General features: G+C 30.9%; 1 protein-coding gene across 6 annotated transcripts in view; it reads right to left on the bottom strand.

Moving 5' to 3' along the window:
• Vang (Strabismus domain-containing protein Vang) overlaps window positions 1-26,087 on the bottom strand; it is a 242,921-nt gene that overhangs the window by 162,438 nt on the left and 54,396 nt on the right. For 4 of the 6 annotated variants that reach the window (XM_089592372.1, XM_089592371.1, XM_014356122.2 and 1 more), the window contains exon 2: window positions 15,128-15,334. The exons of the other annotated variants lie outside the window; for them this stretch is intronic. The gene's annotated coding sequence lies outside the window, so the exon portion shown is untranslated. The remainder of the gene's footprint in view (window positions 1-15,127; window positions 15,335-26,087) is intronic. 6 annotated transcript variants of the gene reach the window in all.

Here is a 26,087-nt window from a genome sequence, read left to right as displayed (position 1 = left end):
TCTTGTATAAAAAAGCGATGTATAAGCCTACGGGTGATGATGAGTAATAATTAAAAAAACTATACAGTGAAAACGCAACGTTAAGAGTGTGCTTCATTATGTGTTTAAGAGCACTGTCAATTTAACTGAAACAATTATTCTTTAAAAAAGATAAGTCTAAGTCAGCAGACCTTCATCAAAAAAATGATGTCTTGTGATTTCACAAGAAGATTATTACTAGTTAAAATTGTTAGAATATAAGTAAATTTAAAATTACACGCACGGCGCTGGGACGCTAGCCATTGAGCATGCGTAGAAGCTCTCGAGTTTCGTGATTAATGCATGTTCGATGACGATACATATATTCAGTGATAAGGTAACCGTTGCTGAGGAAAGATGCCTCATGTAATACATGGAGTATTAATATTGATTAATTCAAGTCTATTATAGAAGATGTAAAGTATTTATTTTCCCAGGGTTATTTATTTTTAACATGGTAGCAGTCCGTGGTTTGAGTTGCCTGTTTCATTCTTTTTTTGATTTTTCACGTGCCTCCGAAGAGACACGTGACAAACACAGGTAAAAGAGGCTAAAATTAAAAATGAATAAAAAAATATGTGAAGTATTGAGAAGATTAGTATAAAACGTGTGCAATAATATGTATGGAAAAGAAAGAACTGAGCAGGTTGACAACGAGAAAATCTTAAAAGAGATAAACCATGCGAATTTCGAGTAAAAAAGGGAAGACAAAGACTACGTGAAAAGGAGTTTTTTTTAAATTTTGAAAAACGTGCTATGTATATTAAAGTAGTCGAAAGTGAAAAAGAAGAAGACAAGATAGCAGACGATGAACAAGAAATCAAAACAAAACAGAATAAGCTTAGAAAGAAAAAAATTTGAAAGCCATGAAGTACACATGTAGTGCATTAACTGTAAATCAATTTGAATTGATATACGAGGAAACAAACTCGTACAAGATTACTGAAAAATTAGATACATTATACTTAAGAGAATCAGCAGCATTGCAGATATGTGTGAGAAATAAATCAGATAAAATCAACTTGAGTAATTTTTAAAAATCTATTGATTTTTTTAGTGAATTTAAAAAGATAATAATCGAATTAAACTTGCTAGAGCAACGGTTGATGAAAAGGAAGAGGTTAATTGTTTACTCAGAAAATTACCTCCCGCACTGAAAAATATTGGTGATTTAAGAGACACTTGAAAGAAGAGGAAGAAACAGTTGAATATCTTTAAAACAAAATTTAAATGTACGAGATAAAACATCAAACATAAAAAAATAAATATAATAGTGGAAATTCAAGTGTGTTCAAAGTGGAAAATAAAATAATTAAAAATTGTTGTGAGTGTGGTAAACCAAGACATTTTCAAAATCAATGTTATAATAACAACTATAATCAACGCCAAAGCACATCAAGAGGTTCGTGGACTAATGTTTCAAATGTTAACAAAGAAAGACGGAATCAACAGCGAGAAGGTGGACGAGGTCAGTTCGGTTACCAGCAGTAGCAAAACTTTCACAACAATAGCAGAGGCCATGGCAGAGCACAGCGTGGTCGTGGTGGGTATCAACAGTGGCAGAATCATTATTGGCAACAACAAAATTATCAAGATAACAGTGCCAATTATGGTAGAAGCAATAGCGAAGATCAAAGTACTAACAAAGACTTATTTTAAACAATTTTAGAAAACAATGTAAGTATTAATAAGAATCAAAATCTTACCAATTGCGTAGCGAATAATTGTGGTAATGAAATCGAATGAATTTTGAATAGTGGTTGTACTGATCATATTATTAATAACTTAAATTTTTTTTCTGAATATATAAATGTACAAAATCCAGTCAATGTTAAACGAGGCGATGGAAAAACTTTAAAAGCTAGAAAAATAGGAAATATAAATCAATTATTCAAACTGAATATTAAGATTTAAAAAGTCCATGTGGAAAACGTTTAGTATGTTAAAAAAATTGATCAAAATCTAATGAGTGTTGGTAAAGTATAATATATAATATAGTGTTGGTAGTATAGAATAAAATTACAATAAAATTAGTACGGAAAATAATACTACAAAGATGTTTAATAGAAATAATAAATTGCTTACAACAGCATATAGAATGAATGATACATACAAAATTTTTAGCATAGTATATAAAAAAATGGAATACGATGTAACATGTAATATGAGTCAAAAAGAAAAATATCATAGAATGCTAGACCATGTCAATTTTGATTATTTAAATATTTTCTGTAAAGAAAAGTTAGTTGAAGGTCTGTCTAATAATTGAGAGAATGATTATTTGAAACGTGGCACTTGTATTCCAAATAAAATGCATAATATTAAATTTCATTACGATAGACTTAGAGCAAACGATATCTTAGAAATCTTACATATGAATTTGAATGGGCCTTATAGAGATAGTTATGATGGAGATAAATATTTTTCAATTATTGTTGACGATTACAGTTAAATTGCTAAAGTATACATAATGAAGATTAAGAATTAAACTTATGTTTGTTTAGTTGATTATATAAATAAATTAGAAAACTTGACAGGAAAAAGAATAAAAAAGTTAAGATTTGATGGTAGGAAAGAATTCCTAAACAAAATTATTTATGAATTTACAAAACAGAAAGGTATTATAATAGATCCATGCCCTACATATGTGCACGAGTTAAATGAAACTGCTAAAAGATATAACCGATCAGTAATGGATACAGCAAGGTCTTTATTATCTGACGCAAAATTAGATGTAAAATTTTGGCCACAAGTAGTAAAAACGGCAGTTTACTTAAAAAACCGAACCTTAGCAAACACTTTTTAAGTAAAACTCCATATAAAATTATGATGGGAGATAAGCTAATTATAAATAATATGAAATTGTAAGGAAGTAAAATATTTGTAAGAGTGCCTGAGGTTAAACGAAATAATGGATGGAATAAAAAAGCAGAAGTAGGAATATTAGTAGAGTATGAAAGTGTTGGTTATAGAGTACTCATTAATAATAAAATTATAATTGATAGACATGTTGATATTGTAGAGGAGGATGTTAAATTAGTAGGTTTTAATGGTGAAGAAAATGGAAATTTTTACAGTAAAGAAAATAATAATAATGATAGTAGCGATAATGATTCGGTTTTTGATGAAAACATTAGAACTGTAAAGACTAATGAAACTACAAATAAAAATAATAGTACAATAAGAAGCTCTAGTAAAACGCTTAAAAAACCAGAAAGGTATAAACCAGAAAATTATGCAACATGTATTTACGTAAAGTATGTTAGTGCAAACACTCCCCAAAATTATAATGAAGCACTAAACGATAAAGAGTGTGTTAATTGAAAAGAAGCTATGGACAAGGAAATAAATTGCATTATCAAAAATGAAACTTATAAATTAGTAGATAGACTAGAAAATAAGAAACTTGTTGATTAAAAATGGGTGTATAGTAAGAAATTAGACAATAGATGTGAAGCTAGATTAGTTGTAAGAGGTTTTCAACAAAAAAAAAAAACATATATTCACCTGTAGAAAAAACACAAACTTTCAAAATTTTATTGGCTTATTGTTTAAAAAATAATCTAATTATCAATCAAATGGATGTGGAATCATCTTTTTTGAATGGGAATGTAAAATCTGATGTGTATATTAAACAACCAGAAGGTTATAATGATAGAACAGGCAGAGTATGCAGGTTAAAAAAAGCATTATATTGTTTAAGAGAGAGCCCTAGAGCGTGGTATGAGTGTTGGGATGCATATTTCAAAAGTTCAAGTTTTATAAGAAGCGAGAATAATTGTTTGTATTATATACATGATGGACGTAATTCAATTTATGTAATTATCTTTATGGATGATTTATCAATATGTAGTAAAAGTCAAAATCAAATTAACGAAACTAAAAGAGTATTATCAAATAAATTCAAGATGAGAGACATGGGTGATGTTAATACATATCTTGGTATAAACATTGATAACAATCGTCAAAGTGGTATAATGACATTAGATCAGGAAAGATATACAGAATCTTTAGCAGAAAAGTATGATGTAATAAACGCAAAATTACATGAAACTCCAACGGAGCAAAACTTAAATATGAGCCCGCACGGTCAGCATCTGAATTTAAAAACTACAGAAATTCGATAAGAGCTCTTTTATACGTACGCTCAGGAACAAGAACAGATATCAGTTAAAGCGTTAACTATTTAAGTAGATTTCAAAACTGTTTAAATCAAACTTATTACAAATATGCAATTAGAATTTTAAAATATTTGTATTTAACAAAAGATATTTAGTTAATGTATAAAAGAAATTTCAAAGTAGATATCTTGACTTGTTCTGTGGATGCAGACTGGGCAGGTGATGCAGTTGATAGAAAATCAACTACTGGTTACGTCATAAAGTTGTTTAATAATCTAATATATTGGAAATCTACGAAAGAAGGAAGTGTAAAAAAATCTTTGACAGCAGCTGAGTATCTGGCATTATCTGAAAGCGTAAGCAAAATCTTATGGATAAGAGAAGTATTAAAAGATTTCTTGATTATTTTTAATAAACCAATAAATATTTATGAAGATAACTCTGGTGCGATTAGAACTGCTAAATTTGTTAATCATACAAAAAACTCGAAATATATCGAAACACATTTTCACTTTGTAAACGAGAATTTTTCAAACGGTATAGTTAATACAGTTTAAGTAAACTCAGAAAATAACGAGGCAGACATTTTCACTAAGGCAATAGGGAGAATTAAATTTGTTAAGCTTAGAAAGGATTTAAGATTGATTTAAAATGAAAACATGACTAATTAAAATTTGTAACATGATAAAATTTCAAATTTAAAGAGGTGTGTTAGAATATTAGTAAATTTGAAATTATGCGCACGGCGCTGGGACGCTAGGCATTGAGCAAACGTAGGAGCTCCCTATTCGTGTGATTGATATATATTTGATGACGATACGTATATTCAGTGATTAAGTAACCATTGCTGAGGAACGGTCGTGGGTTGAAACTGTTTAAGTATATCGTTTAGTGAAGTTTTTCAAAGATTAATTCCATTAAATTGCGAAAAAAATCAAAATGGAGTAAGTTTATTACAGAAATGTAATTAAGAATAACTTGACTTGACTGGATTATACCTAAGAAAAATTTTTACTTAAAAAAAAAATTAATCTCATCTCCCAAAACCACTTGCTCATATTTGTTTTGAAAATAACATCAATTAGGACACTATACTCGATATTTTAAGCAGAATCACTTATTTGCGTGTGTATTGTGTGCAAATTATATTGTACCCATACATGCATACGCACTTTTCTCCATGCCAAGCAAGTTCAACTTACTATTAAAACTCATACTTGGTGCTTCTAATATAGAGCGCGGAGTGTATTAAGGAAGTTTACTCGCTAAGAGAATTAACGTCAATATATTGATAATACTTTAAACAGAGATAAATTATTTTATGAAAAACCTTTTGTTCAAATTTCAAGTCCCTATATAGCTCATAAAGTGAGATTTGGATAATTTTATTTTTCAAACTTTTAACGAACAGTCTTATGAGTATCAGTACTGTTCATAACCTGCAATATCTGGATAATTGACGCTAAGATTTGATCAGAAATTTTTTTGAAAATAGCTAAAAACTTGGTGATTACGTGGCTGTAGTCTTATTTTCATTCAGGGCTCATGGAATGGGCAATAAATAAGTGAATAAAATAATTCTCCTTTGACAGCTATTGTTGGTACGTCACATTATGTCTGTATGTATAACCATACAGGTTACATACACAGCTGATCTTATTCGTGAAAAAAGTTGGGTACGAGTAAGCTTCCTTAAAAAGACTCGTTGAGGAAATAAAGCACTAAGAAAGCTTAAATTGGCGCAGTAAGATGAATTGCGATAGAATTTTTTACATTTCATTCGTAATGCCATCCTAAAATTTTGTGAAGATAGTTATTTAATGAGCTTTGAATAAATAAATTATTGCAATAAAAATGCTAGTTTTAGAAAAACATCGCTAAGAAGCATTAAGTAACAATTCAACATCTCAGTCAATTGTAATAGAAATGAATCCCGATAATGCAGTCGGCGACGGCGTTCGATGCACCTAGGGTCCAAGGTTGGCACTTAACACGTCGTCTTCAGGACTTTTGCATCAAATTCGTGAATTACAGAGAAAAAGTACTTACTCGAGGTTTTGGGAGTTGCTAAATACGAATGTGTTATAAGTAAGGATATAAAAAAAATGTTGTTTTATATTTTTTATTTGAAAAAAAATTGGAAAGATCTATTCGAAAAAATTTTACATTACAAATACAGTGTATTTTCGGGATCTCTATCGCTTCAGCATTACATTCTTTACTTACATATTAATTTACATTAGTGCACTTAGAACCTGCATAGTTTTTACATAGTATACTAAAAATCAAACTATGTTTACGACATTCACACAAAGTACCGCATCCTTTTTTGCAATCGCAAAAAATTATTCGTAAAATACTGAAAGGACCAGGGTTTTGCGTTGTCCTAATGGAAATCAAAGACATATCTTTGCGTTCCCACCCCCAGTCTACAGGATTTAGATTTTCGTCCTCTCTATACAGCCAACTTTGAACCTGCAGATAAACTCTTTTCAAGTGTTGCATTATTGCATCCATGGTAGGAGTTATTTTGCCGAGCACAACTTTTTGATTTTAAGTAACAGCCATGAAATACATTCGGTATCTTAACGTTTTAATCAATTGCCTGTAGATTGGCTTCTGTTCACCTAATTCGTTTAGTTTTCTAAAGCTAAGAGGAGCGTTATACATTACCAAGATTAATTGACTGCCATATTCAAACACATCTTCGGCATTTTACTCACATTCTTTTAATTCGTTTACATGTACAGCCAAATCTTCAGTCTTCTGAAAAACATGTAGTAATAAAATATTCTGTGAAACGCTTGGAACATGCTGTTAGCTTTTTGAAGAATACAACTCTTTAGACTTATTTATACGAGCGGGTTTAAGTGAAAGAACTTCTAAATTAGGTAGTGTTAGAGCATTGACTGAAACTGTGACATCAGTATCCTAAGAGACTATAATTTCCTTTTTACTGTCATCTCTCGCGATTTCTATAGCTGCCATCACAATAATTCGATCGGCATCGGCTGTACATGTAATTAAATAAATACCAATCTCTGCTAGTTTACTAGACAACATTTAAATTGTTTAAAGTTTATTTGTCGTATTGAGTAAGAATTTATCTCTTTTCATTTTCAGCGTCATATTTTTAGTAAACCACCTTTACTGAGGCTGCATGTTTTGCGCACTGATTTCTTTCTGATTTTTCTGTTGTAATGCTTTCATAACCGTCAAATACTACAACACAATTATTACCGTAATAATTTGCAATATTTTTTCATGTAATTCACCATGAGAGACAAAAAAAATTTTTCCTGTAGTCCACTTTACAGTGTGTAGTAGAAAGCCTTCATCAAGTACAAAAATAGTGTTTACCGGATCGCGCACGTTTTCGTTTACTTTTGTGAATATCAAATATAAATCGGATTTAGTATTTTCAGCATCTCAAAAGTGTTAAAATAAACCAGTGAAAAAAGCCATAATTCCCACTTTGAAAATTTTCCATTTATTCGTTAGTTTTCTTCATAATACAGATTCAACGAAATATAATATCAGGATCAATTTATACTGCATTGTTGTCGGTGGTCATTTTCGAATTCGCAGAAGCGATCGTTTTTATGATTTTTAATCTTGATAATTTCAAATCTTTGAATCACTTCACTGACATATCCTGCATTATTTTTATACCACTCACACTGTTAGCAATATTAAGAAGTTTTTTAACAGCATCAGGGAATGGATCGTACTAATAAAAAAAGTCTTCTAAGAGATATAATGATGTCAGACCAGCATTCAAACGGCTATAAGATGAGTCACAATGGTGTTGATAGTTTTAGTCTAATGAATGCCACCAGTGAATTTTTCCATGTCTTTTCCAGTGAATTTTTCCATGTCTTCCAAAATATCCTTTGTGAAAGTAAAATATTTTATCTATTGAAATGCCGTACTTTCGGTTACTCCACTCTTAAATAAAGCTCCTTTAAAACTATAGTATCTCATCAGAGTTTGCTCTATTTTTTGGTCAGTGAAAATTCCAGAAAAAAAATGTCGTGTCTTCTCAACATCTACTATCCACCGTTCGTACACGTTTCATAGTCAGTTCTATCCATTTTTGTTTTCAATGCAATCATATCAGTTAAATACAATTGAGCAGACGTAGCGCATGAAAAGTAGCCGTTAGAATAAAATAACTGTATCATACGTTCAACAGTTTTAAAATCAAGCTCTTGATCATCGCTTTTTTTAGCATAAATAAAATTATTAACGATAAAAACTATAGGGCAATATTGTACTATAACTAACAATTCTTTGTCAAAATCATTTGTAACCTCTTTGAAAGTCTCGTCTAATAGCAATTCATTAATATTACCTGGACTTGCAAACGAAAAGTTATTTATAAAATTAACATTGTTTTTATATCTCACACTTTTTTTCATCTTGTTATGAATTTTTTTTTTATCAAAGCAAGGAGGACTAGATTATGCGCTTTTAGAGCTCGATTTTACTGGTGTCTACTTAAGATATTTTTTACAGTATTTCCACTGTATACTGTTAAAAGGACTTCCACTAGACCACTTTCTTTCATGATAAAACCTATGCTTTCAAAAAAAGACATAAGGGTAAGGAAATCTTCAAGTCGTATAAGGACCAAAATATCCTGATCCATACTTAATGCACTTGTAATATCACGAACTTTTAAATGTAATAATTAATTTAAGGTGATGATATAAGTATTTATTTTAAGGCACCGTACTTCTAATATAGATTGATTAAGAGCAGTAAATAGAGTGCTGTAGTCAGATGGAGAAGCATGGACAAATGACAGAAAATTTATACAGGACATTTCATAATTAAAGTTAGTCTCAGATAACTCTTTTCTATATCTATTCCACCCTTTGGCATAAGTTGGTTTAACGTACTTTAAGAACATTCAAAAACTTTTTATCTTCGAAGCAACAGTTAACGAAAAGTCTTGACGGCTGTTTGGTTCTGGAATAGGAAAATACTTTAACCTTTACATTGGTGCATATTCGTACGGTATTATTTTGACAACACTTTTAGCAGCTATTTCTGGTTTAAAAACGGATTGTAAACAAGAGATGGATTTTTTGGATAAAACATATGAAGCCGGTGTAATAATTTCACAGCCACCCTAACTATGAAATTTTCCTTTACCATCTAAAATTTCAAAACTGCAGTCTGCATTATCATGAACAATTTGAATGAATGCTTTATCTTTCATGTTGATTTCACACTGCATCGCAGCTGATATTTCTTATTTTTGGACCTCATCATACGAACAGCTCAAACCCATCGCGTGACATATCTACCAATTTCTTTGACCCGAACTTTCAGTGTAATGAAACACCAACACCAACGTGAAGTGAAAAGAGTATGAACCGTTGGAACATTATTGACATTATGGCGTGAAAATAAAAATTATTTTTAAGTTGTACAGTTTAGAGTTTTTTCGTTTTCTGTATTAATTCAAAAACAGTTTCTCAAAAAAGTATTTCAGCTAACCTGGTATATTATCAGATGTAGGAAACATGCAGTCACTTGCTGAGTATTTGCTTAAATCCTCTGCAGTGTTATTTTTAACGTCATGGAAAAGAATATTGGTAACTTTATCCAATAGCAGATAATGATAATTATCGTCCATATGTTCTTGTTTATGTTTGTGCACAGCATCACACCCCTTTTGTCGTAAAAAACAGTAAGTTCCAGCTCCTTTTTTGTTGATAATCATAATATCACCCTGAAAATGATTTTTTAATTTTCTATATAGTCTCTGCACTTGGTACCAACATGTCTTTTTTGCTTAAAAAAGTACGGAAATCATCTAGCTGAAACTAATTATATTTACTCTCATTAATATAATTCAATGAAGCTCCCATCAAGAGTTTTAATTTTTTAGTAGCAGTAGTGTCCTTGTGTGTATTCTCCTGTGATTGCCTGAGTTTTATCAAACAAGTTTTCCGATGATATTTTTCTCCTATAAGACTCATATCGTCTTGATATAATAGCCTGCTCAATATTTCTTCCCGCACGTCTGGGCTTAAAATTTCATCATTTGAAAGGGAATTAATAGTGTTTGTTTATACCTTTTTCGGTGCTGACAACAGATAAATCTTGACCGGAATGAATTTTTTGGAACAAATGATACAATGCTAATCAAAGTCGGAACGTTTTTTTTCACTCTCATCAGAGCTGCTGCAAGTGTCTGATAACTGAGTTATTCTTTTTTTTTTTTTGATTTTGATCCAGTCACATTTTTTTAAATATAATTCATGCGACACCTCTCATGCACTATTATGGATGTTATATTTTCGATGTGTTTTTACAAATCATCATTACGAGTCTGAAAATCTCGCATAAATTCTACGTTTATTTTCATGTACTATAATCATTGTATATTTAAGTCAAGGTATTTTTGTTTAAAGAAATTTAACAACTTAGAAATTAAAAAACATGCTGTAAATTACAGAGAATTACTCCTCAAAATTCGCCCTGTAATATTTATAAGTCATAACTATAAAAACTATTAATCATTTGTGACAAAATTTTGGTCAACATTTAAGTAATAGTACGGTAATTATTTGTATTGTATATAATTTAGCTTTTTTTCTAATCAAAACCATAAAACATTGTTTTTGTTTTATAATCAGTGCTCTGAATTAGAAATATACAAGTATTTAAATTGAATATGTGTCAAGTGAAAAGAGCATTATTTAGTATCTGTAAGACTTTCAACCTAGATTTATAACACGGGACAAAACAAAATTTTACTTGGAGTTTCAAGTATAAAATTTTGATTATTTAAGGTCGCTATTAGAGGAATCAAAACATTTGATACAAAAAAGTTTGCTTCTGTACTTAGCAGACCGATATTTTTTTTTAATCTGTAGTTTTTATTTTTAATTGAAGATAAAAATCATTCAAGTAAATTTATTTTTTACTTTTATTAAGTTTAAATATCAAAACAACTTTCAAAAAAGTGGTAAATAATTCAAAAATGCACGATTTTACTTTTTTTATGCTCTTAAGTACATTCTTTCAATAAACTCCAAACATAACTGCTGCTCATGTTTTTATTGTATTGGCCGTGATAACGTTATTCAAAGCTCATAATGTCTTGATGAAAACGTTCTCCTAACTCTTTTTAACCAACCCAAAATTTTATTGCATATTCTCAACTAACTTTTCGTGGTTTTTAGATATTCAGTAACTACTGCCTTAAAATTGTTCAACTCAATGATTCATCGGCAGAAATCTGTCTTAATCTCTTTTGTAGACCAACAAAAATCCTAGCTTTTGCTTCTCAGAAATTTGGAAACAACTTTTTAAGTATGCAAAAGCTTCTGAAGTTTCATCTATTTTTTACAGTAATTGTTTCATTAACCTTTACTTAATGTGAAGAGGCAACATTAACACTTTTTTCGCTTCAGCAATCGCCTCAAATTTTCCACTTTGTTTTTTAACACAAAGTTTAGTTCTTACAGACCAGGACCGTTGAATATAGTGCTTAGCATCCGCTCTTCTACCCACAAGTACAGATAACAAGATAACACGGATACTTTGTATTTCCGCTTTGTTGTTTTATTAAAAATCCACCATTTTTTAATCTTTATTAATCAGCTGCCACTTATACTTGCGATACTTTACACATTCAAGCCAGATTTTGATACTATCATAATTTTCTTTTAGATGTACTGAATGAGCAGTTAAAAGAGATGAGAATTAATTTCCGTTGTGTAATAAAATATCTTTAAAACTTTTGGTAGATCTGTTAATGAATAAACGCCATTCGCTAAAAACACAGAGTATTCTAATTTCTTTGAAAATAACTTTTGTGTCATTGCAAAAACAAAATCTATATTCTTCTGTAAGAAATGTTTCATGCCTAGTATATTGATCTATGATATTAATTAACATCCAGAAAATTTCACGATTTTAATCGATATCCTTAAAGCTCTGATTTTTTTTGCAAATTTAAACCTCTTATCAAGTAGTTGAAAGCTTTCGTAGTTAGAATACGGTCTTTTTGTTACTCTGGTATAGTTCAAAACTCCTTATCAGAATTATTACTATTAGAATTAAGAGATGAGCTATTTTTTTGCAACAATTTTTTAAGGTACCGATCGTGTAAGGTCATTTGCAATTGGAGAAGAAGATTCAAGGTCGGGATATTCGATAGGTTTTGTTGTGGTGTCATGGTCAATACATGTTATGGTCATCACGGGTAAAAAGTTATTAAAAAAAGTTATAAACAAATTGAATAGGCAAAATATTGATTTTCTGAGAAAAATGGACTCTAACTAAGCCCAGCATGATTTCCGATACTTAAAATAAGGCATATATACTGCCACAATATTTTATTATTGGAACATAGTGTTGTCAACACGGGTAAAAAAACCATCTCGTAAGTGTATGCTACGTACTTTTTCTGTTATATGCAATACTACAACATCAATTAATATTTTATCAAAGGTATGTTTTTTAAGCTAATAGTAAATTATTAAAACCAATTACAATTTTAGAATCTTATCAGATCATCTACATTGGCTCTCTCGAGAAGCTCAGTTATTATGTCCTTGTTATTTAAAAAAACTTTTAATACCATGTGGACTACAATTAAATGTGCCACTGGTTCTATCTATATCTTGAAAATATCTCTTAAATAATAATGTCATACACATTATTGTATGTATTTATATTCTAAGTTTATTATTATTTTTAGAAGTTTTCTTTTAAATCTACAATAACTAATTACCGGAAAATACGAAAGTATTGCTAAAACTATTTTAAATTTGGTATATGTGTGACTTGGAATTTGTAACTCATATTTTGGTATTCAATTTTTAATAAAGCTGAGTATTTAACTGTATACTCCTCTTTACTTATCTTGCTGGTATAATATTGAAAAGTGATGAGAGTATCGACAAACGACCAAAAACCAGTGTGAAAAATAAACTGCTTGTTTTTCTAATTACAACGAAAAGTATACTAACTTTTTTGGCGATAGGTGTACTATTTTGTTTGCATAGAAGTACTGTGTCCAGAATATTTTCAATCCAGAATCCCAATTGCAGAGTAATAATAGATGCAACAAAGTTTGTCGTTAAACAACCATAAACTGTTGAGCAAAGAGGTCAGTTTTCTCTCACTACAAAAAAAGTTTTAGAATAAAAGTTGTAGTTGGGTGTATACTTTGTGAATTTATTTCTCTGTGGAGTAAGGCTTACGGCAGATGAACAACAGACTCTCAAATCACTGTGGAATCTGTACTACTAACTTTGTTAGAACCTGGTTATGTTATTCTTACTGATAAGATTTTTTTTACAGATAAGGGCTTCCTTAGACAACAGTGGTAAAGATGTACTAGAAGTTATGGCTCCTTTTTTGGATGATCATCATTTTACAGATGAACAGGTTGAAGAGAGTTACAAAATTGCCAATGTAAGAATTCACATTGAACATATAATGCAACGTATATGAATTTATATGATTGTCGACGAATCATTTACATTGGAAACATTAGCTCATGCAGATGATATTTTGTTTATGTGCTGTAACCTCGATAATTTATAGTCACTTATTGTTTCCAAGGAAGGCCATACTTAGTAGTAAAGTAAAAAGTTGATTGGATATTGTTGTGTAATTAAAATTGTATACATCAGTTTACATCAGTCTTTGTTTTAAAAGTTACGTAAATATATTACTAATACTATGCATAGTAAAACTAACACAGTAAAAACACAAGAAACATTTAATTTGATAAAAAATTGCAGTTAATTACCAAACAAAGCTGGTAAAAATAATTTGAAGTAAAACAAAAGTAACTTATTTAACAATTGACACAAATATGTATCATCCCTATGTACACCACAAAACAACTGCCACAGGAAGACCAAACATAAAAGTTACATTCCATGAGACTAGTAGCATACATTTGCAGTTGCATTTGTATGTAATACTGATGAGATTATATTATAAGTCATACTGTTATTTTCATAGTGCAGATACTTAACATAAATAGATCAATAATTGGCTTGTTTTTGCAACTGAATGGAAATTTCACTTCCAATAGTCTAACAACTTGGTCATTCGTTACAACTAATCCATCAGACTTACATACAACCGTGGTTGCTTTGGTATCACAAATGCACGTACACTTTTAACAATACAATTTTTTTCTTTTGTGTTATCACTACTGGCTCTTATTTCATTAACTAAGCTGTAGTCCATTGATATCGTACTTTTCTCATCATCCTTCTCCAGAAACTCATTATCAAGTTCTTCACATTTTTTTTGGTCATACTTTTTACTCTATGAGCTTTTGAGCTTGAATGATTCGAAATTATCAAGATTCATGCCACTTTTGTTATTGTTTTGATTCACTGTTTTTATGCATAATTCGATAACCTCATCTTCATTCAAACAAATACACTTGTCATAAATCCTCTTTTCATTATTATAAGAAAATTTGAAAGTTTCACAATTTAAATCACTACAGTTCGACATATTTACTAAGATAATTGCACAACTTTTGACACCTGCAGTTTCAGATTTCATGACAACTTTCCTTATTAATTTTTTTAAAATATTACGTATAAAAAACTTATTTTGTATCATATGTGCGATCCTTAAAATATTTCTGAAAGTACAGTTTACGCCATCAAGATCATTAGTTTTTTAATTTTTTTTTTTTTTTTTTTTTTTGAAAACATCAGAAATAACTAGGGGTTTGGAATAACTATTTATACCTAGTTGAGCATGAGTCAGCTCGCCCCGTTCCTGTACTTCTAAAGTTTTTGATACACTTCTCTACGCATTTACAAAAGAAATTACAGCATAAATGTGCTTACATTTATGAGCTTGGCTATAAATGCAGTTGCAATCATAATGTATCACGAGTCATGTATCGTTTAACTAAAAAAATTTATAATGGAATTACAATCATACATACTAAATCAGTCTACATAAAGTTATTAAGATTTTACCTCTAATATCACTGTATATGGATGTTCGGTGACGGATGTTGTTCTGATGACACTGCCTGTGATTAAACCAACATTTTCCTTTACTCCTCTACAAGTTTTACATGAGATTCTGCTAAGGCTTTTCTTTTGCATATTTTTTGAGGGCCAAAATTAGTTGAGTGGGAAATAGGAGCGAAGCAAATTAATATTCTTACATCCATGGCACGACTGTAAACAAAATCATTTTATCTGTCAAAATTTACAAGCTTGAAAGATTTACTTGCGTGGATAACGTTTGCTATGGTAAAAAAAGTGCTAATAAATTTATATGTGTGAATTATTACTTGATTATATTTTCAATCGCTACACGGAAAGACCTTTTTCGTTAAAAATCCCCAACCACAAGCAGTTATGAGCTTTTCAGTACGTGGTAAGGATATTACCCGTATTATGACAGTATGAAAGCTATGCTAAAATGAATGAGTTATTATAAATATCCTACAACCACAAGTCAGAATCATGTCAGTGCCTGGTAGGTGTTTTTCGACTATCAAGTATTTCTTCAAACAATGCAAAATAGCGCATGCGCAAAAGAGTCTTTTAGCTATTGTGCTAGTTGTGCTTCATTAGTCTGTGTATATATACACATTCTTGCTTTGTTGATCTACTGCCACGTTGTATATATGTATATTATGTACAGTAAGCAGCGGATTCGACATACTGCTTACTCTGCACATGCCACTGATTTTTTAAAGCTACCGTTGGTAAGCGAAAAACACCAATCACAGCCACTGCATACGTATACTGCTGTTGTCAGACATACATACTTAGCATGAATTTTGTCGTGACAAATGGGTGCTAGAAATTTTAATTACTAGGCTGGCGTAAAAAGTTACTGATCTGACGTTAATACAATCTAATAAGTTAATTACTTGATGTTAAAAAGCGTGGTAGGGGATTTTCAATGACAAAGATCCTTCCATGTTTTTGCAACAATTTCTTTTTCCGTTGTAGTCTCAAACGGTGTATCAAACACGTATCGCAAATGTTGCCTTCTGCTAAACGATGCCAATAGTTCTCGTTTTTTTTCCTAGGCAGCGCTGTTTAAAAATTGTGCACGTAGCAAATAGTCGTATGCTGTGTAAAAAAAAAATAATTTATTCTAGACGATGCTCGCTTCTTTTTCGTGTATTGAAGTCACGAGCGTTAAAAAATTTTATTTGCGTTTGTGTAAATATAATGAGCTACTATTTTTTATTTTAATCAATAAAACAAATCATTCATCGGAGAAAGGTGTAGAACTCAGTATTCACAATAAAAAAATTTAAGTTTTTTTGAAGTGCATGTTAATAATTAAAAAGAATCTCGGTTTAAACACTGTTTGTAGATTTTTTAGAAGCTTTACGGTACAATATTACTGCAGAATATGCTTAGCTACTTATAAAAAATGTAAAGTCATGACCAGAAAAGATGAAAATATATTCAGAAATGTTGATGATTATGAAAAAGCAACATCAAACAATGAGTTAGGTGCGATTGAAATGCATGAAAAATACGCATTCCATAAAACTAATAAGTTTACTATGGTTGAAAACATGACAGTGGATGTTATGCACGATTTGTGCGAGGGTGTTGCAGCTTACACTATCAAAAAAGTATCTGAGAATCTTATTTAAAGCAAAGCAATACTTTGAGGATGCTCAATCACAGAATGCAAACATCTAATTACAAAGGCATCTAAACAAAAAATAAATTCTAACTTTTAAATTTTACATAAAGTAAGAAAGATTTCAAATTATTACTGAAAATTAAACAATCAGCTTCTGAATTCCTCTTTCCAGGTGGTTTTTTGGGACTTATAAATGGCAATTTAATTTGTTTAGAAAACGAATCCTGAAAGTTATATTCACATTTACGAAAAATTATCGTTATCTTGACATTTACAACCTTATGAAGAGATCAAATTAAAGTTTCAATTACTCATGTAGGAAATTATAATTAGTTATATTAAAAATTTGTGGTAAGTTAAAAACAAAATTGCACTAACTACCGCACGATGCTGGTATTATACATTTTAACGGTTCAGCTTTTTATTTTTCTGCTACGAAATGTGAGAGAAAAGATAAACAGGTAAAAATACTGTTATCACCACTTTACATTACATTTATTTGCCAATAACTGCTGCCATTAGGTGTCAATTACAGCTGGCTTATAATTTAGCTTATTCAATAGTTCCTACAAGTAATTATGCATTAGGATTAGGTTATCAAAAAAATGCATCACCATTGTTTAATAAAATCTTAGCAAATATAATTGATAAACTTACCGTAAATACATTAAAAAACGCGTACATTCTTGGATAGGGTTTTGAAGTCGAAAGTATGAGTGCTTAAAATCACGTACAATGGTCAAAAATTTGGTATGATTTGTAAAATATTTCATTGTCAAAATAATACATTTTTCTAAGTTGAGGAATTACTAATTATTTCTTTTAATACACATTTTTATGCTTACCACGTCAAGTTCGTTGACGGAGAGCCATACATATTTAATATCATACATATTAATTCACATGCGTCATCCACACCATTCCTTGCATATACTTCATGGAAAAAAATTAGCAATTCATAGCAATAAGATTTTATTTGTAGTGATAAAAGTTTTTATTACTATGTCTAAGAAATTTTTCAAGTTATTTTAAAACAGGCATGTTATGCGTGAAAGTAAATCAATGATTTTAGATTATTGACCTTGAAAAACTGTGCAACGGACGAGGATTCTGCATGTTCCTTTCCCTTTGGCTCAACCCCCTTGCCGTACCGCTCTGCTCCTTTCTCCTCCACACGATATTATAGCACACATTTTGAATCCGATTGAATTATTTTATTTCTCCTTTTTTAACCAATACTAAATGGGTTTGAATTGAACCTTCGACCTCCTGCACACTAGCCGAGACTCAAACCCACTCCACTATGAGCGGTCCCATTGAAAGGAATTCGATTACTTCTTGTTATGGTGTGGTTAATAACTTATTTTTAATGTTTATTATTAATTAAAGTTTAAATTTTGTTTAATGTTGAATAATTAATTTGGTTTAGTTATAAATTACATTAGTGACAAAATCATTTAATAAACTTAAGTTAAATTTTTTTTTTTCAAGTACACAGAAATTAGTATTTTATACCAAAGCAGCTTTCTCATGGGTTAATGAATATTCGTTTACTTATCATTTATTTATTGAACATTTTTTTAACTGTATAAAAGCAATAATTAATTATTATTGCGTTTTATTCTTTCACAATTTTTCTATTCGTGATTGAGATGATTTTTCGACTCAAGGACGTTCATTACATAGTTAGAGAGAGAAAAGTTCAGAGAGGAGAAAGGACCGCAAATATATGCAGCAACGCTGGCAATTATTTTTCTCTTATAGATGTACTTACACTCGCACTTTTACGTATACTTGACCCCTTCTTTCTTTTATTATTAAAAAATAAAATTTGTTGGTCTATTTAGAAATTTATAAGGTTTATTTAAAAGTAATCTCTCATACAAACAGAAATTGAGAGATTTCTACGGATCATACAAATGCAGTTCTAAGTGATTTTTCTATAAGATTACATGTTAAATTGCAATGTTCTTAAACTAAACATATCAAAAAGGGTACAGTTGAACGATCTGCAATTTTGTGTGGGTATTTCTTATGCTATTTCAAATATACGTTTGACGTTTGAATAATATCTGTCAAAAAAACCTCCGTGTTATGAACGTCATGAAGGGATGTTCTCTGGCATGTATTACTACCTTATTGAAGAAAACAGTACTACAGGACGGTTTTTCCTAATCTTTTGAATACAAATATACTTCAGGTATTAAATATGGACTAGGAAAACGTGTAAAGTAGGAATTGAGCATATGTGTCAGACGTGAGTGTGACGTTGGAGATATAGGCCAGCCTACGTGTTGTTTATATTGTATTTTGCCATAATATATTGTTTATAACAAATCGTTTTATTAAACATTTAAATATTAATTGAAACTACACCCAACTAACGTAAGTATACTTATTCCAACGGTAATTGCACCAACTTTGTACTCAATATCGTTTCATAGAAGGTATATTTATAATGATAATTATACTGTCTGCCATATAATTTTATGGAAGTACTAGCAGCCCCCCCCCCCCCATTACGGCTTTGCCCAAGACTCAATAAATAGGACACCGTAGTGTGTTGCCACATAATGCAAAATGTTTGTAGTTATACATTTTACATCTATTTTTGACAATTCTCAGAATAAAAAACGTGTTATTTAAAAAAATTTTTGTTCGGAATCCATGAAGTTTATTGAAGCAAAGCTTTTTATGCGACGTTTGGGATTCCAGCTTGAAGAGTGACTTTCTAAAAACTGACATTATTTTGCGACATGGTCAGGTGGTATCTCTCTCCTATCTCCAGCAGCTGTAAATTGTACCAATACATACACAGTACAGTGCTGCTGCTGGCTGGCAAGCAGCTCGCCGAGCTGACCTCTGTACTATGTACAAGATACACTAACATTCATAACTAATTCAGCCGATGCGTGCATACATGTATACATATATGCATGCAGCAACAGTGCAGCAACTGCAGCTATTGTTAATTCTTACTAGTAACAAGTCTGTACCTAAACAGAGAGAAATCCATAGCAGAATTAAATACTGAAATAAAATATCCTGATGCGTTGTCAAACGCGTGCAGGCACGGACAATTTCATGTAAATGTCTCCATAGTACATGCATAATAGTATATGTCACCGTACAGCGTTTGCTCGACCACGCGGGAGCAGACATAGTTCGGCTAAGCTATACTACTATATATACCTACAGTGGTTTCTCTTTACTACACTTAAGATTAATTTTCCCATTCATGGAACGTGATCCTATTCATGAAACATGAAAATTTATAGATTTTTTTTGCAACATATTTATTAAAAAAAATTAAAGTAGTTATATTTTCTATTTATCTTTATAAATTGACAAAAAAAGTTTCATTATACTTACGATAACATACCGATTTTAAAAATAATTCCATGAATAGGGACAAAGCCGAACATAAGCTATCTTTAGAACTGTACGTATTATGGTACCAAACTTCAACGAGTAATTTATACAACTCTAATGAATAAATAAACGCTAAAATTATTCTTGTTAAATATAATTGAGTAATACAAGTAGCAAAACTTTGTTTGTTTTAAAAAACTATAAGCAACTTATGTTTTTTTAAAGTTTCATGAATAGTAACATAATTATGAAACAAAAAGTACAATATTTAAAAACTGTGTACATTTTGGTCTTATAATCTTTTTGTAAAAAAAGTATTTAAACAATTAAGAACTTCATTTAAAAATGACAATAATAATGATAAATTTATAGCGCAACAATAAAAACCGAAATTTCTATGATTAAAACTCACAATTAAGAAAAAAAAAATTAAAGAAACAACTATAATAAAATTTGTGGTCATAAAAGGGACATTCACTTGACTTAACGTCTGCTATACATATTTCTCTTCGTATATCTCTAATCAGCTGTATATTTTTTTATTTTTATTATTATTAACTTTTTTAGCAAAAAATGTATACTTACATATTTGGCAATAAATTATTAGATGTTTGTCCCAGAAATATGTGTATTTTAATGTGTGAAAGGGTAGGTGTGTGGGCGGGCGCGTATGCTTTGGCATGTATATGAATGTGTGTATCTACAAATATTATTAGTACAATCGATGTCGGATATTGCTTCGCTACTACATATATTAGGCAGCTTTGCTATCGTCAGGGATCCCCAGATCTCTCAAACTTTTTTTACCATTGCCATTGCCAATTACTAGAGCCACAAGGTCCTAGAGCTTAACCTCTCCATTTTTTATGGCAACACTGAAGACGAATATATATTATTCTACCTATTTCAAAATCTAGAAAATTTAAGTGATAACTGTCATCAACATTATAATGGAAAGCTGACCAAGTAATGGATTGTTAATTTTCGATTTTGACGTTGCTGTTTCAATCTCAGTAAATGTTCTGCGTCAGTTTTTTAACACCCAAGACTGTAAACGTTTTAATTTTTTATTTGAATTTTATTATTATTTGTTGACAAAATAGTTCAACGTTCAATGGCCTTAACAAGGACCGGTGAGCTCAACTCATTCTTGACTGAAGTTTCCAGCGAACGTGACTGCCTGGATACCTTGGGGTGATTTTCTCTGGCCTGCTGTTATAGAACTAGACTGATCAAGGAAAATAATAACAAAATCTGAAGCGTTGGAGCTAGTTGTGGAGCTCTTTGCCCATGTCTCTTGTTGTTACTTCGAAGACGTTGGTGTCCAAAGCACCTTCTTTTTTTGCAAAGCTCAGTAATTGTCGTGATTTAAGGTAGAAAAATTGTTTCGTGATGCTTGCCGGTTTAAGACTGTCTCGTTTGCTTAAGTTTATTTTTCCTTTATAGATTCACTTTTAGGTTCATCTAACGCAGACCTTAAAGAGAGATAGGAATTCCTGCTTGAACGCTTAGAGTCAAGAGGGTAATGTAGAGTCGTCAGTGGCGAGGGTTCCCAGCTTCGCGACAAACAACTCCACTCGCGACGTCTGCCAGTGAATGACTGGCTTAATAGTGGCTGGATTTTCATAGTCTTGCAGTCAATGAATCGTTGCCGAAAATGATATTAAAAATGTATTTGTTGGCAAGAACGTTAGATGGACCTAAAAAAGGCCAACGGTGGTACTTTCAGTTATTCCTTATTATTATTATTAGTTTTATTATTATTATTATTATTATTATTATTATTATTACCATTATTGTTATCATTGTCGTTGTCCTTATCATTGTCATTTCAATTGTATTGTCATTGTCATTATTATTATTATAACCTTCATAATTATCATTCGTATAATCAATATTATTATTATTATTATTATTATTATTGTTGTTGTTATTATTATTTTTTGTTTATTCAAGGTAGTCCAGAATGCACGATAGAAGGGGGTACAAACTCCTTCCCTGCATGGGACTCGGAGTAATCCTATATGCTTATTTCTCGCTACGGTGTTGTTCGCGATGATGACTGAACACCCACTAAACTAGTAAGAACTATTTCCTGGGACACCCGGCTTGGAATCCGCTTTCGCATTAATACTTCGAGCCAGAGCCACAGAATGTTGACCGTTGACGCGGTTTTCCATTAGAGAGTCGTTATCGGCATGATGTTGCCTTCTCTTCATTACGTCTGGTCATCTGCTGTTTTGCGGAAACATCGATTTTCGTTGCTACCCCTTGCTGATGGCTCGGGTAAGTCAGCGCAGCTTGGGTCTGTAATGGTCATCTAACTTCCATCCTCTTAAACTTTATCTGTATATAGTAGGCACCTTACTTTTGCTCTCTTCTAGTGCTTTTCTTAACGATAAGCGGCTGCCATTACCTGTTACACGTTTGGCACCTTCTGTTCTGCAAGCGAAACATTGGGCTTCCTCCTTGCAATCTTTTTTACGGTGATTGCAGCTGCCACATCAGAAGCACAGCTTCAACCGGTCCTTTTTGTTGCAGTTTCGGGCTATGTGTTCATACTCCAGATACTGGTAGAATCTGAGGACTTCAACCCGTCTCCTTACTTGGTAGCTTGTAAAACTTATTAAAAGCCTCTTCGTTTCTTCTATATACCTAGCATCAGTCTCTCCAGTATTCACCAAAGCTACCTTCTGTCTTCTTTTATTCGCTCCTAGCAGCATCGCTGTTCTTATCTGTGGCAAGAAACCATGGATTCTACTCAATGCGAGTTCGACGTCTGCCTTCTAGGTAATCGGATCCAGATCCCGGATCCCCGAGCATTGCCTTTTTCTCGTCTGTTTTAACAGATCCTCACCTCCCTTTAACAGTCTTAGCTATAGTGATAATAAGGGCCTGTCTGTCCTTTACTCCTTTAAGGAGAATGTCTCCCTTTTTAGTCATAGTGACTCCTTTGACTGTAATCTCGTCTTCTTTCGGCTTTAAATCAATCCTTATCTTTTTTAGGATTTCGGCAAAGCTCTGCTCTTCCGTGACCTTAACGAGTACTTTCTTTTCTTTTTTTCTGGCATTATCTTATTTGCCGCTGTGACTACCATTAATTCTTATTTTGGGGATAAGCCCTCGATTTTCCAAGGTCTTTTTCATTTTTTTAGAAGAGAAATTAGGGGTCTTCTTTGGAGTTTCTGGGCTCATGTTCCGCTTGCCTATCAGCGCGTTTTTTACGATCCCCCTTCACCCCCCACAAAATGAGGTAAATCCCCGTCATTTTTTCCCTTGTTTTGACACATCGTAGTTTTTTTCCAAAACCCCTACGGATCCCCACAGACCTCCACGCATTTTTTCATGACCTCCCACCACTCTCCACACTACTTTTGGGGAATCCGACAGGGATCATACAATCTTCATCAAACCTTGAAGTGCATACGGTCGTGAACGTGTCGTATGTGAATTAATTTACTATTTTTAATCTGCTTTATTAATAAATTACTTTAAAATAAAACTGTCTTGTTGACATGATTCATCTCATCGTAAAGAAGAAATTTAAAGACATAATTGATTTACAAGAGGTCCTTGCGCAAAGCGTGATTATAATTATATATTTAATTATCAAGTTCTCTATTATATCATACAGTTAACTGTGTGAGGCATTTCAAGCAACGTTTGACCATATAAACCATTTATGTTGGTAGTTAAAAGATTGTTTATTCATTCATGTTTTACTCAAAGTCTTTTAATAAAATTACAATTTAATACATCATAAAAATAATGTCATATATATTTTCGTACTATAAAAATGTTCATTTGGGAAGAATGTTTACTAATAAGAACATGTTTTTTTTTTTTTTACAATAAACTTTTTTTTCATCTATTTTTCCACACCGCCCAGATAGCAAATATTATTTGTAAGTATAAAGGTGTTGGTACACTAAGTTTTTGTTTTGTTGGCATTTATGATTAACTATGTGTAGAATGTTAATTTTTATGTATTATATGATTTCGTATATTTTTTAATAAAACCAATACATACGTAATTGTAAATTACGTTGATTTTATCATTAAAATAAACTGTAGATGTTTCGCATTAAGATGACTTATTTCATCAGTCTTACTTATAAAGCCCTATTCAACCACGAAGACTTAGATCTATTCCTATTCTGTTTCAAATTAATGTTAAAATTGGTACAAAAGGTAAATAAAACATACATTTATGGGATGTATTAGGTTATAAATTTTGTCTATACATATAAAAATGATTAAATCATGTAGTTACTAATAGATACATTATTACTTATAATCAAAAAATTCTTTGAAAAGTATATTTTCAATATTAAAAAAGGTTTCTTCTATTTAAACAAAAATTCAACTTTTGTTTTTGCACTTCGATGAAGCCATGTACAATTGACCATGAGCAAATAGAGGTTTTTTAAAAAATAATTCCACATTATCAAAGCTTTGACCTGGAGACTTATTTATAGTCATAGCAAATGCTACAACTGATGAAAATTGTTTTCTGTATGAAATGAAAAGTAATTATGAATTATTTTTGGTATTCATTATAATTTTTGGAATAAAAACTTTATTAGCTAGTTTTCGTTCCGTAACTATTTCGCCTTCTACGTTATACTTTACCAATTTAGTAATTTGGAAAATCGTGTACCGTTACATAAGCCATCTGATTTCGATAAAAATTTTGATAAAAATTTCGAATAAACGCTACTGTTGTACCTTTTTTAAATATAAGTTCATGAGGTAGCAAGCCTTTACTAGTATTGTTTTACATTTTTACGGGAAAATTTATATAAATACTATTATCTGATTTATTAACATGTTTATAGGTTACATTATCGATGCTGTATGCCGAATACACCCTCACGGAAAATGTACGAAAGTCTGCATACTTTTATGCATAAATATCAAATTCACGTGTAAAAGTATGCATATTTTTTGCATATTTTCCGCAAGGGCAGCATGTCAATGGTATTTCCTTTATTATTTCCAGTAGGAGATGTAGGATGGAGTACATACGATGGACAAAAATTTTTAACAAGAGCAGAAAATTTTACGTTGCTTTATTATTACATATACTGAACTTCTCATCGACCAAACAGTAAAATTTTTAGTCCTATACTTTATGCTGGAAGATTAACGCAACAATGTCTTTTGCATGCATATATTGTGATAGAAAGCAATAAAATAAATTTTTTTCGCAATACCCGAAAAATTCTAAGGATTGAGTGTTATGAAGGATTAATAGATCACATAAAGCGTAGTGCCTCAAATAACTCTAAAAATTTTGGAAACAATAAAGTTGGAAATATTTTTATTTTACCTTCAACATACATCGGTAGTACTAGGTATATGCAAAAACACTATTAAGCTGCAATGGCGATAATGCAAAAGTTCAGACGACTTGATTTTTTTATTACTCTAACATTAAACCTTAAATGACAATTTTAGACGATATAACTAAACACAAAATTTTCGGAGAAGTTATTGCTTGAGTTTATATAATTTAATTTAAAAAAAGAGGATTACCTCATTTTCATATTATTGTAACATTACATCTTAATAATAAATTATTTACTACTATAGATATCGATAGATATATTTTAACGGAAATTCCACTAAATTCACAAATACAAAAATTAGTCATCAAACACATGATTCATGGACCTCATGGTAAAGATGGTTCATGTCTTACAAGTCATCAAAAAATTTGTACAAGAAAGTTTCCGAAAAAGTTCACTAATCATACAGTTTTTACAAAAAATGGATACCCAAATTACAAAAAAAGTGACAGTAGAAAAAATTTTAGTCGATAATTCAATGATAGGATTATACAATTCATTTTTATTAACTAAATATAATTGCCACATAAATGTTGATATTGTGCATCGATTCGAAGTACAAAGAAATTTTTTGATTATGTTTATGAAG

This window comes from Copidosoma floridanum, unplaced genomic scaffold, assembly GCF_036245765.1.
Source record: "Copidosoma floridanum isolate Cflo_tuat_1 unplaced genomic scaffold, Cflo_Japanese_pri ptg000016l, whole genome shotgun sequence".
Classification (NCBI taxonomy): Eukaryota; Metazoa; Arthropoda; class Insecta; order Hymenoptera; family Encyrtidae; genus Copidosoma; species Copidosoma floridanum.
The sequence above is the reverse complement of the archived record's forward strand: the minus strand, read 5'-3'. Positions and strand labels throughout refer to the sequence as shown.